At 35.8% G+C, this 19192-nt stretch overlaps 1 protein-coding gene across 2 annotated transcripts in view; it reads right to left on the bottom strand.

Annotated features, from left to right (window-relative positions):
* Positions 1-19192, bottom strand: part of ARHGAP5 (Rho GTPase activating protein 5) — a 97868-nt gene that overhangs the window by 62727 nt on the left and 15949 nt on the right. The gene's annotated exons all lie outside the window — the stretch shown is intronic.

Raw genomic sequence — 19192 nt, forward strand, 5'->3', positions numbered from 1 at the left:
AAGTAAACATCTATGGAAACAGATTAAGAGTTAGAATTTTTAAATGATCTCCTTTAGCCATTGTCAGCTCAGGCACGCCAAAATTAATGATAATAAAGACCTGAATCCCACTACTGGGTATATATCCAGAGGAAATGAAGTCAATATACTGAAGAAACACCTGTACTTCCATGTGCATCTCAACACTATAATAGCCAAGAGATGGAATCAACCTAAATGCCCACTAACAGATGAATGGATAAGAAAAACTGTGGTACATGTACACAATGGAATACTGCTTAGCTATTTAAAAAAATGAAATCCTGTCATTTGCAGCAACATGGATGGAACTGGAGGTCATGGTGTTAAGTGAAGTAAGCCAGGCACAGAAAGACAAATACCACATGATTTCACTCATACATGGAAGTAGAGAGTAGAATAATTGTTACCAGAGTCCGGGAGAGGAGGGGAAGTGGTGAATTAACAGTACAAAGCTATGCCATCTACCCTAAGTGAATCAATGTACCATATATGTGTGTACTGGAACAACATACTGTACCTCATAAATATGTACAAATGTTAAAATTTTTTTTAAAGGTTGATTTTAATAGATTCACATATACTGACATACATTATATAAAGTTTAAGAATAGTATAAACAGTATAATCCCATTTCTGTAAAAATAAATCATTTATGCTGATATACACAGGTACTTCGAAAAGTTCATAGAAAGATTTGTATTATCTTTTAATTCTATTTTTCCACAAACTTTTTAAAGTACTCTCGTAAATACAGCAAAAATTAAAAAACAAATACCATTCACAATGGTTCTCTGGGTCTGCAATGGGGGTGTAAAGGGAAAGAGAAAGAAAAGAATTTTCACTGTAAGTAATATGTTTTCTTTTGTAAAGTAAAATGTTTTGGAAAGAATAAAGATTATTTGTGTAGCCAGAAAAAAAGTTAAGACTTTTAAAATCACATCTATCATATATAAATTTTAATCCTTCTCCTTCCAAAAAGGAAAGTGATCAGAAATCAAATTTTCCCCCAATGGCTTCCAATTTTAGTTTTCTCTAATCACTCTGTCCCACACTCAAGAGATACTCGAAATATCTCAGCATATTCTACAATTGAAGAAATCCATGTAACTACAAGCACCACCTCCCCTCTCCCTTCCTAATGTCATCAAATCACATTTCACTGAGAAGTAGAAAAGATAGAAACTCCCCCATCTTATGTTTCCTCCATGACCAACCTACCTGTTTCATTTTTTCCCTCCTATAACTGAAGTACATTTATATATGCCACCACACCCCTTCCCCCACCTAAATCCTTCAGTTCCCTTTCCTCTCTTACTTCTGCACTCCTTCACAGTTACACTTATTCCCCATCCTTTTGTCCCTCAATTTGTTCCTCTCCTGGGTCAGCTTATAAACATATACTCTCTAATCTCTTTCATCTTTCAAAAACGAACACAAAAACCCTCCTTTGATCACACACTGCCTTCTAGTTACTGCCCCAATTCTTGATCCCCTTCACAGCAAAACTTATGTTACCTATATCCTCCCTGTCTCTATTTTTCACATTCCATTCAACCTTCAACCCACTTCCATCTGGTTTTTCCTACCATTCCACTGAATTGCTTGTCAAGATCAGACAGATACTTCTATGCTATCAAACAAAAAAAGGAACTTTTCTGTTCGTCTTCATGAGCTCTTAGCAACATACTTTCTTGAAACTCCTCCTTAAATATTTGCTCTTTTGGCTCCTGTATCATTACTCTTTACTAGTTTTTCTCTTTTCTCAAAAAGATTCCTTTTTCAGGCTCATCTACCAACAGCTCTTCCTCTTCTACCCAAACTGAGTTCTGAGTTCTTTGTTCTCTAGCTGTACTGTGCCATTATGTGAACTTATCTAATTCCGCAACTTTAAATCCTTTTACATCCTAACTCTTCCTCTGAGTACCAGATTTGTAATCTAATTTTTAGACTATTGGACATTTTCACTTGGATGTCAACATAGATATTTTAAACATAACATAAAAAGTACAAAACAGATGTCTTGATTCCCTCTGGTCTGAAAGCTTTCACCCTTGGTCTTTGCTATCTCATTAAATTTACCCAGTTGCTCAAACCATAAATCTAGGAAACAACCTTGCTTTTTCCTTCTCCCTTACTCTCCACAGCAAACATCAGAAGCCCTGTTGGTACTTCTTCCAAACTACTATCTAGAATCTAGACACTTTTCCCTTTTTTGGTACCTGTATACCAGGCACAATATCTACCATATGGTAGATACTCCATAAACACTGACAGAAGCAAACAAAGCTATAAATAAGAACCAGAGGAAAGTCTTTGCCATGTAAGATTTCTGTTAATAAATATACAAAGTACTGTCAGTTTATTTACCAGTTTATGGAAACATTTACCTAATTCTTCATTCCTAAGGGAGTCATTAGATAGGTGTGCCTAAGCTTAAGCATCCTAACATAAACAGGATACGTACAAAATGATTACTTGTCAAACAGATACAGGAAGAATTAAATAGCCAACAGCCAACTCTTATGTGAATTTATTTGGACATAAGCTAATGTACTTTCAACAGAACTGAGAAATTACTATGTGTACAGGTTACTGTAAAGGATCTAAAAATCAGGGGAATGTAATACCTTTAAGAAACATATACTCTTTTATGAAGAAAAAAACACCTCACTATCAGTCATTTAATTAATAGCACATACAAAATAATATGTAATTAAGTGTCAAAAAAACTAGATGTAAGGCTTAAATCCACACTTCAAAAGGTAGACCTTACACAGGAAGGAACAAGGTGAGGGACATTTCAGGAATTTAGAAAGGATCTATTCATCTAAACATATGGATGCCTAACTCTATGTAAGGCCTCAGAAATCATTAGAAACTGCCATTTATTCACTGATTACTAAATTTAGGCACTTTATAATACTATGTGTATAATCTTAACCTTCACAACAGTTATGAGATAGCTACTATTTTGCATCTATTTTGACATACCTACAACTGGAATATGTGTAGGAATAAATAATGAGGGAAGAAAGGTAGGCAAGGTCCACACTGCAGATAGCTCTGGGTACCTAACAGAGGGATTTGAACTTTATAGAGAGGCTACAAATATATTTTGCCGAGGGACCAGGTACTTCTACTTTAATACTATCCCTCACAAAGCAACATAAAGAACAGTTTGAAGTAATGGTGAACGGGACAGGGAAACTTAATTAAAAAGTTATTGTACCGCAAATACTGCTGAGGACGTGAAGAAACTGGATCCATCATACATTGCTGGTGGGAATTTAGAATGGTACACCCACTATGGAAAACAGTTTAGCAGTTTAAGACTAAATATGAAATTTCCACGCAATCCAGCAATTGCACTCTTGGGCATTTATCCCAGAGACATAAAAACTTATGTTCATATAAAATCCTATACTCGAATGTTCATTGTTACTTTAATTCATAACAGCCAAAGGCTGGAAACAACCTGATGTTCTTCAACCAGTTACGATACAAGAGGTCTTCCAAAAGTCCATGGAAAATCATATAGTGAAAATACCACTGCATAAATTACAAAATTTTTTTGTACCAAAATAAACTTGTACTAACTTGCTATAACATGTCTGAACAGGATCTAGTTTGAGGCACTTAGAAGGATAAGACATCAATTTAAAAAGAGCTCCTATCGGAGGAAAATGAATTCTGCTAAAATCGAAGCAAGTCAAACATCAAATTTATGGTAAAGCTTGGGGTGGAAGAATGATGAAATCATTGATGTTTTACAAAAAAGTTTATGGGGACAATGGCACAAAGAAATCTGCAGTCACAAATGGATAATTCATTTTAAGAACGGACGAGACAGAGTTGAAGAAGCAGCACACAGCGGCACACCATTCACATCAATTTGCAAGGAAAAAATCTTGTTCATGCCCTAATTGAAGAGTCCCAACGATTAACAGCGTACACAATGGCCAACACCACAGACATCTCACTTGGTTCCACTTACACAATTCTGACTGAAAGACTACAGTTGAGGAAACTTTCTGCTTGATGGGCGCCAAAACTGTTGCACCCAGATCAGCTGCAGACAAGAGCAGCACTTTCAACGGAAATTTTAAACAAGTACGCTCAAGATCCTGAAGCATTTCTTCAGAGAACTGTAACAGGAGATAAAACATAACTTTACCGGTACAATCCTGAAGACAAAGCACAATCAAGGCAATGATTAATAAGAAGTGGAAGTGGTCCAGTCAGAGAAAGAGTGAACCAGTCAATAGCAAAGGTCACGGCAACAATTTTTAGGGATGCTCAAGGCATTTTGCTTGTTGACTATCTGGACAGCCAAATAACGCTTACTGTGAGAGTGTTTTAAGAAAGTTAGCCAAAGCTTTAGCAGAAAAAATGCCAGGAAAAGCTTCATCAGAGAGTCTTTCTCCACCACAACAATGCTCCTGCTCATTCGTCTTGCTAAACAAGGGCAATTTTGTGAGAGTTTCAATGGAAAATCATTAGGCATCTGCCTTACAATCCTGATTTGGCTCCTTCTGAATTTTTTCCCCTAATCTTTAAAAATGTTTAAAGGGCTGCCATTTTTCTTCAGTTAATAACATTAAAAAAAATGTAAAAATTGCCATGGTTAAATTCTCAATACCCTCAGTTCTTTAGGAATGGACTAAACGGCTGGTTATCATTGCTTACAAAAGTGTCTTGAACTTGATGGAGCTCATGTTGAGAAATAAAGTTTATACCTTTTATTTTTATTTTTTAATTCCATTTTCCCACAATTTTTAAAAAATCTCCTCGTATAGATGCTCCTTGATTTACCATGGGGTTATGTCCCAATAAATCCATCATAAGTTAAAAATGCACACCTAACCTACTAAACATCATAGCTTAGTCTAGCCTAACTTAAACGTGCTAAGAATACTTAACATTAGTCTATAGTTGGGCAAAGTCATCTAACACAAAGCCTAATTTATAAATAAAGTGTTGACTATCTCATGTAACTTAACTGAATACTGTACTGAAAGTATGAAGCAGAATAGTTGTATGGGTACTCCAAGTATGAACACAGATTCTACTGAATGCATATTGCTTTTATACCATCTTATAGTTGAAAAATCTTAAGTCAAACCATTTTTATATCCATACCGTGGAATATTACTCAGCAATAAAAAGAAACATACAACTTGAATAAACCTCAAGGGAATTATGCTGAGTGGGGAAAAAAAAGGCCAATTTCAGAAAATTTTATATACTGTATAATCCCATTTATATAACATTCTAGAAATGATAAAATTATACAAATGGGAAACAGATTAGTGGTTGCCAGGGGCTAGAGATGTAGAAGGGAGTGAGAAGGAGCAGGGTGTGATTATAAAAAGACAAGACAAGGGATCCGTTGGTGATGAAACTTTTGCATCTTGACTGGTGGTGGATACACAAAACTACACATGTGAAAAACTGCATAGAACTAAAACACATACACAAATGAATACAAGTAAAACTCAGGAAATCTAAATAAGATCTGTGGATCATATCATATTAATGTCATTACCCTGGTTGTGATATTGTACTAGATTTTTTAAAGATGTTACCATCATGGAAAACTGGGCAAGGGGTACATGGGATCTCTGTTGTTATTTCTTACAATGGCATGTGCATCTATAATTATCTTAAAATAAAATGTTTAATTTTTAAAAAGATCATTGCAATAATCCAAGTAAGAAGTAATGACAACTTCAACTAAGACTATGACAATGAAATAGAAGTTCTGTAGCAGAATAAAGAGCAGCCAAGTATGGTAAATGGCATTAGCATGTAGCTCTGACCCACAATAGCATCTTCCTGAAAATACATTCTTACCCAACCATTGTGAAGATAGGGAAGTAAAGCTATGACCTACAAGGAAAAACCTGCCTTTCCTATTGAAAAGATATAAACACGCCTTGTATGACTGATTTATAGAAACTTGTAGCAATTCCTTAAACACCACATTCTGCTATACCATGGTTTCTCAACTTCAGCATTATTGATATTTTGGGCTGCACAATCCTTTCTCATGGGAAATGAGCTGAATTCTTGAATGTTTAGCAGCACCCTTGGCTTCTACCCACTAGATGCCAGTAGCAACCCCCCACATCTAGTTGTGACAGCCAAAAATATCTCCAGACATTGTCATATGCCCCCAGGAGGGCAAAATTGGCCCTGGTACAGAACCACTATGCTAGGCCAGGAAAAACAAGAACCAAGAACTCAAATTTGAGAAATGGCTACAGATACATTCCTGAGCAGATTGAGAATTTTAACTTTAAAAAATTTGAGAAACACTACTGTTGGGTATACAAATGATAATCATAATGGCCCTAAAAAAGCTTGCAGTGTAATAAGAAAAACAAAAATTATTAAATAACCATCTAAAGCAATTACTTTAGGTGAGAAGAAGTAATACACCACAGTATAACTCATCATTGTAAGAAAGAAGCTTTTAGTGAAAGCCAGGCCTCTACGAAGGTTTATTTCATCCCTTTTTCAAGCCTATAAAAGCTGTTGGTGCTGGCTAAGAAACACACTTCAGAATACAGGAAACTTATGAAGGCTCTCTCACACCCTTTAAGCTAACACTAGGTGAAACAAGGGAAGAGAAAATAACTGAGGGTAAATAACTGTGGTCTGGGTTCTTGTATACACAAATCAGGCCTCAATTCAACAAACTATTCTCTAAGGTGACACCTTACTAAAAAGCATTTCAACATACTATATTATCTATCTAGCAGATATTTTATTAATGCCATTAGTAACTAATAAAAATAAACGTGGAGTCACCTGCAGAGGGTACTAGCAAAACATCTAGCTACACAAGTGAATGGGTGGATGTCTACCCAGCTTCCCTAAATATATATTTTCAAGTATATTCAAATGAAAATAAGTCTTATATTATACCTAGCATTTCATTCTTAGAACCATTGTAGCTACCTCTGGTTCCCATTTCATCTGTTAGGTACTTTCCCTTACTCTAATGTCTACCAATCAGAGCCTTAGTAAAGAATAAAGAAAAATTTCTGTGTGTCTTCCTCCTCCCTCACATCTTAAACAGGAGGTTCAAAGGCCTTCAGGTGATACATGAAACCCTTAAAACTCCAGGAAAGTTTTGTGCATGTGCATTTTTCTATGGAAAATAGTCAAACCTTTCCTCAGATTTTCAAAGGTTAAGAACAATTTCCAAAAAGTTCAACAATTACTTCACAAAAAGTATACAAGGTATACCTTTTATTTGGACAAAAATACAATCAGAAGATCACTTCTGTCACACTCTTGTATTTTGTTCTAAGGACTGGAAACATCAAAAATTACTACTTTAAAAAAATCAGTCTTCCTTTCCTCTGGGGTTTCTCTTCTTCAAAAGTAACAGATTAAGCCCTATTTATTTGAGTATTCCTTCACAATTTCAACTGAGATGACAGGAAAACATTACAGAGCTAGAAATCATAAAACTGTATCTACTGTAAAATAACTTCTAGAATTAACTGAAACAATCTGTAGTATATCAAATTTTGGAGTACATAAAATTGACAATCCTAGAAATTTACTTATCACCTTACAATGGTAACAACTGTCCATTGATATGATAAGAACACAATACTCTAGGTTATAGGAGTTAAATGCCTCTGTGACACATATTAACTAAATATAATCTAACAATTACAATTAATCTGCTGCAGAAATGAGTAACTTCAATAATTTGTACTATGCTAGTTTTTGCTAAACATTCAATATGCTGCTATGAATGCTAAGAAAAAAAGCAAAGTTTGAATAGATAGCCACACTGAAGAAATTTACCTCTGCCAAATTACTTTCAAATTAGTAAAAAGCATGCCACTGACACAATCTCTTAAATTAAGTCTCATTAAAACACATCAGAAACACACTTTAAAATTAACTACTCTAGGGAGAAATTGTAAGGGCCACAAAAAAATGTTTACATTGTGTAATGATGTAAAAAAAAAAAAATTCAACCATCTAACTACATATCAACCTGAATTTGGAAAGCAATAAATCATGGTCAAGCACACGCCATAGAGCAAAATCAAAGAAATAGCAAATAATAAACTAGGCAGAAATACTTGCAGTTTGTATATCCACACTATTATAAATTGATACAGCCAGCACCAGAAATGCTACTAAAGAAAGCAATTTTAACTCTATAAGAAATTACAACAACACCATAGATCTAGTTAATCAATCAGAGTAGACCAATTTAGCCAATTAGCTGGTAAGAGAGCAATAGAAATGGTTATTAAAGAAAGCTTCAGGGCATGAAGCTGAGGGCCAACCCCTCTGCCCCCGGCATGTCAGTTGTGGGCAGAGGAGTCCTCAGGCTTGGAGCTAAGGGCTACTACCCCCTCTGCCCAACCAGGCGTACCATGGGGCCCACTGGAGCTGAGGGCCACCCTCTCTGCCTGCAACCAGGCAAAGAGCACGCCAAAAACACCACTCCCACACAGGTGGCCTACCACAGCCATCGCCATAGTCACCGTTGCTGCAAAAGTGGCTAGACACCACAGCAGTACCCATAGCCATCATGCAGGTGGTCCGCCAGACACTCGAATGCCCTGACATAAGGAGAGTCACCAGCAGAGACCAAAAAAGAAGTGGACATCTCTCTCCACAAAGCCCACACTCGAGTAATAGACGAAACATCTGCTCTACGATACTAGTAGGGGATCTGAACCCCTCCTCTCTCAGAATTGAACAGATCATCTAGGCTACAAATCAACAGAGAAACCATTAATCTTTCAGAAGGACAGAACAAATCTATGGCGATAAGATGGGGGATGGGGAAAGACTGGATGAGTAACATAAAGATTAAGTACAATGTGTAATAATGAATATGCTAATGATATTGATTTGACCAACATATGTTGTACACAGGTGATGATAGTCAACGCTGTATCCCAAAATATTTATAATTATGCTTCAATAAAAAATAAAGAAAGCTTCAGTAAATGTTTTGCAGGTAAGATGACAAATATGAGAAAGAAACAGCTGCTCTGCTAAAATCAGTTGTATTCAACTGATTTCCTTGAGAGCAGAGCCAATGACCAAGTCATCCTGTATTAGTTTCTAACAGTGTTCAGGCATAAGTAGGCATTTAATAAAATTCTTGTTGAATAAAATGACAGTTGCCTTCAGTCAAAATAAGTTTTAATTATTAAGTAAACACAAAAACACAGTTCTTTTATTACCCCTACAAAAACAAGGCTCTACATTTATACTGACTTCCATTGATCACAGTTCAACATACTGTCCCAGGCCATGGAGACTATCTCTAAACAAGTTACAAATCTTGTCTGTAATAGACACTGTGGTTTTCATCCCTTAGAAATTACCCTAATTTACGGGAGAGCCAATTTCACCCAGAGCCCTACAGTTAAAAACTCAGACTTAAACTCAATAGCATAATTCTATTCCCCTGGCCAGAGTGTATTGATCAGAGGTAAATACAGGACCCAACTCCAGATAAAGAGACTGGAAAAGATACTGGTTGAAGGTTATGAGAAAGAAGCTTTTTCCTTCTACTAAACATATTTCCTGTACAAAGGTGACCTTCACTCTCTCTCCTAAGGGGATGTCTGCAAGGCAATAGTGAATATAATGGATACCCTATGTCAACTGCCAAGAAATCTATCTAAGATACTCCCAGACAATAGGTTAAAAAAATTTTTTAAATAGAAACTTTCAAGCAGCTCAAGACCTCATTAAATGAAGAACCCTTGCTCATTAAATGAAGTACAAGTCTACCCTATAGGATCTAAGTACTATTCTTTCTATAGTGAGCTTTTTAACACCAAACTTTTATTTCTCTCAGAACTTCATTTCTCTCAGATGAGAACACTGACAATCTAATGACTATCAAGAGAGTAAGGGACACACATGAAAAGAGAAAAGCATGCTTACCTTATAACTTATGCATTTTGATATGGACAAACAACAGTTCAATACAGACATATTCATGTATTTCAGTACTTTTATATTTGGAATGAACAATCTACAGATCAAGTGAAAATGGTGGTTACCACTGTTTAGTTAACAGTATTTATTTTAAAAAGGCATTTTACTTAATAAAGACTGTGAGGTTCTAGAAGTCCAAAGTCAAATAATTCTAAACATAGACTTACTACATTCTAAAGGATCTCCTATATAATGACATGATATCCAATCACTATTTGCTAATATCAAATTAACATCTTATGACATATTAATATCTCTCTCTTCAGTATGGTTTAAAAAAAAAATACCAATTTGGTTATTCTTCCCTCAAACAGGCTCCAAACCCTATTACAATTGCTACAGGAGCAGAATCTTCTCAGATATTATCTGTTAGTGGATTTAAATAGGGGAACAGTGAAATACAGAATATGGACTGGAAGGGACATTTGAGAAAAAAATAGGAGTTGATAATTGCTAACACAAATAAGAGGATGAAAACATTTAGGACCTGGAAATAAGACAGGAAGACAACTTTGAAAGAAGTTAAAAATGAAAAATCATCAGAACACCAGCTCACACTAAGATACCACAAAATTTACCAAGAATTTACTCTCCATCCAAAATCAAGCTGATGGCATTGAAACAGAGACTGGAGAAAAAACAAACTAGCTTAAACACAGATACACCTCAATTCATTAAACGTGTTAAAAACTGGTAATTTTATTAATACAATTCAAATGTTCTCACTGTTTCATTCTCCTAAAGCACAGTTTCTCAAACACTGGTAGGTTATAAAATCAATTCAGTAGGTCAAAACCAGCACTTCTTTTTTCACTGTAAAAGACTAGAATATCAAAGCATTGTATACAAAATTACAGAACAATATCCCTAATGAATACTTACAAAAAAATCCTCAACAAAATACTAGCAAACAGAATCCAGCAACACATTAAAAAGATCATACACCGGGCCGGCCCGGTGGCGCACTGGAGAGTGCGCCGCTTGGGAGCGTGGCGGCGCTCCCGCTGAGGGTTCGGATCCCATGTGGAGACCGGTTCCCGCTCACTGGCTGAGCGCGGTGTGGGCGCAACACCGAGGGTTGCGATCCCGTTGCCGGTCAGTAAAAAAAGACAAAAAAAGGAAAAAGAAGATCATAAACCAAGATCAAGTGGGATTCATCCCAGGGATGCAAGGATGGTTCAACACAAGCAAATCTATAAATGTGACACATCACATCAACATAATGAAGGAAAAAAAAACATGATCATTTCAGTAGATGCAGAAAAAGCGTTTGATAAAATTTAACACCCCCTCATGATAAAAATACTCAACAAATTAGGTATAGAAGGAATGTACCTCAACACAATAAAAGCCATATATGAAAAACCCAAAGCTAATATCATCCAAATGGAAAAAAGTTGGAGGCTTTTCCTCTAAGGTCTGGAACAGGACAAGGATGCCCACTTTCCCTAATCTTATTCAAATAGTACTAGAAGTTCTAGCCAGTGCAACTAAGCAAGAGAAAGCAATAAACGGCATCCAAATAGGAAAGGAGGAAGTCAAATCATACCTGTTTGCAGGTGACACAATCCTACAAAGAAAACCCAAGACTCCACCAAAAAATTACTAAACTGATAAATGAATTCAGTGAAGTTGCAGGTTACAAAATCAACACACAAAAATCAGTAGTGTTTCTATACACCAATAATGAAACAGCCTAAAAAGAAATCAAGAAGGTAATCCCATTCACAATAGCTACCAAAAAAATACCTAGGAATAAATTTAACCAATGAGGTGAAAGTCCTCTACAATGAAAACTATAAAACACTAATGAAAAAAATTGAAGAGTACACAAATAAATGGAAAGATATCTCACATTCACGGGTCAGAAGAATTATAATCATCAAAATGTCCATATTACCCAAAGCAAAATCTATGCATTCAATGCAATCCATATCCAAACACCAATGACATCCTTCACAGTAATAGAAACGATCTTAAAATTTGTATAGAATCACAAAAGACCCTGTATAGCAAAAGCAATCTTGAACAAAAAGAACACAGATCTTTTTGAGTCATACTTCCTGACTTCAAAATATACTATAAAGCTATATTAACCAAAACAGCATGGTACTGGCATAAAAACACACAAATTGACCAATGGAGTAGAACAGAACACCCCCCCCCAAAAAAAAAACCCACACACTTAGAGCCAACTGATTTTTGACAAAGGTGCCAAAAATATACAACGGGGAAAGGACAGCCTCTTCAACAAATGGTGCTGGGAAAACTGGATATTCACATGCAGAAGATTGAAACTAGACCTCTCTCTCTCACCATACACAAAAATCAACTCAAAATGGATCAAAGACCTAAATTTTAGACCCAAAACTATGAAACTACTAGGAGAAAACTTGGGGAAATGCTACATGAAATGGGAGTGGGCAGCACTTTTTTCAGCGTAGGCAACTAAAGCAAAAACACATACATGGGACTACATCAAACTAAAAAGCTTCTGCACAGCAAGGGACACTGTCAACAAAGTGAAGAGACAACCTACAAAATCGTACAAAGTGTTTGCCAACCACACATCAGACAGGAGGCTACTATCCAGAATATTTAAGGAACTTAACAGCAAAAACAACCCAATTAAAAAACGGGCAAAGGATCTGAACAGACATTTCTCAAAAGAAGACATACAAATGGCCAATGGGCACATGAAAAAAATGCTCAACATCATTAATCACCAGGGAAATGCAAATTAAAACCACGATGAGATATCATCTCACTCCAGTTAGAATGGCTGTTACCAACAAGACAAAAAAAGTAACAAATGCTGGTGAGGATGAGAAGAAAAAGGAACTGTCCTACATTGCTGGTGAGAGTGTAAATTGGTTCAGCCACTGTGGAAAATGGTATGGAGGTTCCTCAGAGAACTATAAAGAGACCTACTCTACAACCTGGCTATCTCACTACTGGGTATATACCCAAAGGAAACGAAATCAATATATCAAAAAGACACCTCCATGCCCATATTCATTGCAGCACTATTCACAAAAGCAAGGAGATGGAATCAACCCAAAAGTCCATCAACAGATGAATGGCTAAAAAAAAACTGATATAGATTCACAACGGAATACTACTCAGCTATTTAAAGAAATGATATCCTATCATTTGCAGCAACATGGGTGAAACTGGAAACAATCATATTAAGTGAAGTAAGTCAGGCACAAAAAGACAAATACTGCATATTACTCATATGTGAATTCTTTTTTAAAAAAAAAAAAAGTTCTTATAGAAGTAGAGAGTAGGATAATGGTTGCCAGAGGCTGGAGGAGAGGGGTGAGGTGAAATAATGGCTACCAAACTAAGCTATCTACCCTAAGTTAATCATTGTGCAGTATAATACATGTATTGAAACAACATTACTGTACCCTACAAATATGTAGAAATGTTAAAATATTTTGAAGTACTGTTTTGTGAAATTTCATTTCAGTTATATAGCAATATTAATGTGTATAAAGGGTCATGATTTAAAAAGATATGTTTCACAGCTGGCTGCAATGAAGAATGTCTTAGAAGGTTTATTCCCATAACTAATGCTAAACTCATTTTGGAGTATAAAACAAAAGACAGCCAAGCATTCTCTGATTGGCAAGAATAACAAAAAAGCTCAGTTTAAGAGAAAAAGATCTCAGAGCCTTCCTTAGATGCCACAACGGCCACAAGTTATTATTTTCCAGGTGTCAAGGAATCTGAGGAAAGACTCCTAGACTACTCCTGGCTCACATCTTAAAATCTAAGAATGAAGGTAAACAGAATGACTTTTTCTCCTATAGAAAAAAAGCAAAAAAGTGTATAAACCCAATAAAAAATTATACAAGTACTGCATTTATCATTTGGCCCTTTATAGAAACTTTGCAAAAACCTATCCTAGATCAACCAAACCCACAGACCTCCTTTAAGAACATACTATGTTGGGCCGGCCCGGTGGCGCACTGCTACAGTGCGCCGCTTGGGAGCGCGGCGGCGCTCCCGCCGAGGTTTCGGATCCCACATACTGACCGGCCGCTCACTGGCTGAGCGAGGTGCGGGTGCAACACCGAGGGTTGCGATCCCGTTGCCGGTCCTGGTCCGGTACAGGCGCGACACTGAGGGTTGCGTTCCGTTGCCGGTCATGAAAAAAGACAAAAAGGAAAAAAAAAAAAAAAGAACATACTATGTTTCCTTCCACCACACACACATGCAATTCATTTAGCATTAAACACTCTCTGGTCCATCCCACCATTTCTCTCGTTAACTCCTATTCATCTATCAGATCTGACTAAAAATGATATTTTTCAAGGAGGGCCTTCTTCACTATTTAAACCAGCACATCCCAATTCAAACAGCCACATTTCAAACGTTGGACACGTTTTGCTGTTATAGGTCCAAAATCCCTTATCTAAAACCCCTGAAGATGTTTTGGAATTCAAATTTTTTTAGTCACTAGCAGTAATATATGGTACAAAAACTATATACTATGTAACAACCCCAGCAAATTGTCAGTACCCTGTATTTAAACACATTATTTTCACAGTGAATTGTATGGTTATTCACTCTAACTAGGATAAACAATGATTACAGATAGACTCACATCCATTCAAGTCAGGTTCTGCAACCAATGAGAACAGATTCAAATCAAGTTGTCCTGCCATGTTCTGATAAAACTTGGTTTTCAGAGGTTATTGGCTTTCAAAGTTGCAATTAAGGATCTGTGGACCTGTTCTTCATTTAAGATTTTTGCATGTACACTGATAAGTAAAATGGAACTATAATTTTCCTTTCTTATACCAACCTTGTCTGGTTCTAGAATTAAGAATAGGTAACTTCAGAGAATGAACTGAAGAATGTATTCCCTTGCTTTCTATTCCCTGGAACAATCTATATAACATTGGAATGACCTGTTCTTTGAAAAATCTATAAAATTATCTGTGCCTGGTAATTCTTCGTTGGGGAAACTTTACTATTTCACAATCTATTTAATAGTTACAGGATTATTCAAAGCTTTCTTGTTTAGGTAAATTATATTTTTCTAGGAGTTTGTTCATTTTGTTTAATCTTTCAAATTTGTTGACATAAAACTGTTGATAATATTCTTTATTACCTTCTTAATCTGATCTATCTGTAATTATGTCCTCCTTTTAATTCATGGTTGTTTATGCCTTCCCTTTTTTTTTGTTCTTATCAATCTTGCCAGAAGTTGTCTATCTTTCTAGTCTTTTCAGAAAATCAAGTTTTAGCTTTGTTGATTTCTTATGTGATATCTATACTTATCACTTTACAACTAATGTCTACATCTGCCTTCTAATTAATGTATCTGATGCCGATCTCTTCCTTGTTTGCAACCTGAAAGTCCAACACAACTTTCCTTGTGGCTCGGGCCCTGCTTAACTAACCGCTTTTGGATCTAAACTATAAACTAGCTCTTCAGTTTAGTAAGACCCTTATAAATGTAACACTATTTTAACACCTCACAATTGGAACAGCTTCCTCATCAGACTTTATCTTGTTTAGTCACAGTTTTATGCCTCTGTACAACTGATTTTCCCCACCTAAAATATATTTTCTCCTTCTTAAAATCCAATACAAATACTAGAAACTGATGATTTACCTTTTTCACGAAGTTTTGTGAAATTAACACCACACTCTATGGTGACCTCTTCCCATCATATATTCCCTTAAAATATTTATATTTCACTTATACTATCACAAAATAGTGTACATATTTATTTTTTATTTAACAAATTTACCATGTTCCAGGCACTGTTCTAAATAAACATTATTTCTCATAGCAGCTTTAGGCAGTATGATTATCTCCATTTTCCTAGATGGAGGTGCAGAGAGGCCATACAACTAGTAAGTGGCAGGGATTGGATTAAAACCTCAGAAGTCCACCTCTAGACTACGTGCTCTTAACTATCACTCTATGCTTCCTTTAACTGCTTTAGCAGTGTTTTCCTAACCCTGCTCCAACCACAGGGTTATAGTTTCCCAAACTGACATTAAAGCTCTTTAAAGGATGCAAGTGGTCAACTTTTTATATCCTTCAATAGCTTTTTGTACAGACTTAGACATTTAGCAGGTTTTTAGTAAATGCTTACTGAAACAAAACATAAGACAACTTAAATTACTCAAATCCAGCATATATTATGAAGAGTTTTTAGCAAACAAAGCTGTACAGCAGTGCTCTAGCCATTCTGTAATGCTTAAAGGAAAAATATCATGAATATATGTTATATAAATAGTTAGCCAAAGAGAGACCCAAGTCATTTGACTATGTATATATAAATACAAAGCCCTAAAATATAACTCTGGCACAAAACTGTATCTATGAAGTTGCCCTATAACCTATGTTTATCTTTTTAAGACCACAGATCCAGAAATCAAACATTTATGTGACATTAAATTTAAAAAATTACTTATAAATCCAAAAGCTTCTAAAACATTTCTCCAATGTCCTTAGAGTTCAAATATATAAAGTATGAATCTAATAATTAAAGCAATATTATATAAAAGTACTAGCAATTCTGAAATAGCTCTGAAAGTAAGATAGGTGAGACTACCTGTCTTCCGTTGAATGTCCCCTCAAAACTTTATCCCCACTGTAACTGTTGAGGGTGGGAAATCCTATTATGGCAATTGAAAGGTGGGGCGCCTTGATTAGACTGTAGGACCACACCATAATGAATGGATTAAAAATGGTGCTCATGGGCATAGTTCTGAAAACTTTAAAAAGAGAGTAAATGAGGAGGTCAGTCTCTGCTCTGCCATTTTCTTGATGTGATACCCTCCTGTCACTGTCACTACCACCAAGGCCTTCACCAAATGTGTTCCCTAGACTTTGTACTTCTAAGCCTTCAAAACTGTAAGCAATAAATTTTGTTTTCTTATAAATTACTCAGTTTTGGGTGTTTTGTTATAAGCAACAGAAATGGGCTAATACCCTACTGTATGTTTAAACTGAAAGCATATTAATGTATTACTTAAAACCAACTCACCACATTAGTACAAGTGAGGAAAAGACTGACAGCAAATGAAGAGAGGAATAAGTACATTATACAAAGTATTGAATGTAATGAAAATATGAACCATATACAAGTGTGGAGAAAGAGAATCTAGGTCTGACAATTCCCATTGGTCTCTGTAGCTAGGAATAATAACAAAAATTAAAAACAAATTACTGTGTTCATTGAATTTAAGATGACAGGGATTGTAAACAGCACTATTATTTTATGTACTTCTAAAAAAGAAAGAAAAAACCCTGTGACACTTAAATTATGATATGCTATCAATTGTTAGACACATCCAGATTTCAGAAATGTGAAAAAGAAAAAAATATTTGATTTTAGAATCAATGAAATATAGTTAAGTGACTAAACAAGACAAAGCAGGTGTGAAAAGACTGAATTCAACTGAAGGAACATTATTAATGTTCAATTCAAGGAACAATATCATTAATTAACTGGAATCAGGGACAATGCAAAAATCTCATAATACAAACATATCTGGCACATTTCTTCCCCTCAATGTGCTTGCAGTTGAGAAATTAACACTAAAAGAGCTATAGTAGAAATACCGAATTAGTAAAATACTCAAGTCTCCTGAATCTAGTGATTCCTTTGTTGTACATTTACCCTAAAGAATAATCCAAAAGAAAATAACTTTTATGCAAATTGGCCATTACAATAAAAAAGATAGCAAAATTAAAAACTTAAGAAACCTAACCATCCAGTTGTGATACATTTGCTAAATGGAAAAACTATGTAATGACTAAAAGCACAATTAAAAGACTATGCAGCAATATGGAAAATACGACTGTACTACTGCTATTAAACAGAATATTTTTGTTCTTAGGGAATATACAATGAAGTATTTAATTTTAATGTCAAAAAGAGTCCAATATTGGGCCGGCCCGGTGGCGCACTGGATGGTGCGCCGCTTGGGAAGCGTGGCAGCGCTCCCGTCCGAGGGTTCGGATCCCATATACAGACCGGTTCCCGCTCACTGGCTGAGCGAGGCGCGGGAGCAACACCGAGGCTTGCGATCCCGTTGCCGGTCCCCGGTCCGGTACGGGGGCAACACTGAGGGTTGCGATCCGTTGCCGGACACGGAAAAACACTGGCTGAGCGAGGCGCGGGAGCAACACCGAGGCTTGCGATCCCGTTGCCGGTCCCCGGTCCGGAACGGGGGCAACACTGAGGGTTGCGATCCGTTGCCGGGCACGGAAAAAAGACAAAAGACAAAAAAAAAAAAAAAGAGTCCAATATCTCCAACTTAATCTCAAAAGGCTAAAGAAACAAACACAACTAAACCCACAGACACACACACAGACACACACACACAGAGAGCTTGAGCAAGTGGGGCAAAATATAAACAATTGGCAAATCTGGGCAAAGAACATAAAGGAGCTCCTTTTACTATTCCTGCAACTATCATCTAAGTTGAAATTATATCAAAATAAAAAGCTACCAAAACAATTAGACTTGGGAACAAAAATGGAAAAATAACACACACAAAAATAAAAGCCATTTAAAAATGAAAAGACCATGGATGCTTTACTTTTGTTAATACATGTAGTTTTAAAAATATAATCAAATTGAGAAAAATACTGTAGTCTTTTGGCAGTGATAAAATGTGTTGATGGGACTAGTGATAATAGGGTGTGAAAGGACGTAAGAGATATTTACTGTAAGTAGCATATGCTGTGAGTTAATAAGAATATATGCTATAAGTCTAGACGAGTCTTATTTAAAAATTGTTTACATGCCTACCCTAGAGAATAGCAATGATTAAATAAGGAAATACTGTAGCTTAAACTTAGAAAATAAAAGTCTATCCAACTGTAGTGGGCAGACAGTTACTATACACAGAAAAACTATCTAGAATAAGCTTACTCAAAATATCCCTGTCTTTAACTGGGCCTGATAACAGCAGTCAGCTACGTAAATATGTATTGATAAATTTATAAGACTATGGACATAACTGATGAAGAGACAATCAATACATTAGAAGAAAAGCCTACTGAATGCTATCTTAAGATCATAAAATCCTTGATAAAAGTTTGTGTGCAATCCAGTGTCAAATAGTATTAGAAGTGAAGTTGCTAAAAATACAATGAAAAAGATCTAATAAAAATAAAAAGTATTAAATA

The sequence above is a fragment of the Galeopterus variegatus genome, unplaced genomic scaffold (assembly GCF_000696425.1).
Source record: "Galeopterus variegatus unplaced genomic scaffold, G_variegatus-3.0.2 Scaffold2028, whole genome shotgun sequence".
Classification (NCBI taxonomy): domain Eukaryota; kingdom Metazoa; phylum Chordata; class Mammalia; order Dermoptera; family Cynocephalidae; genus Galeopterus; species Galeopterus variegatus.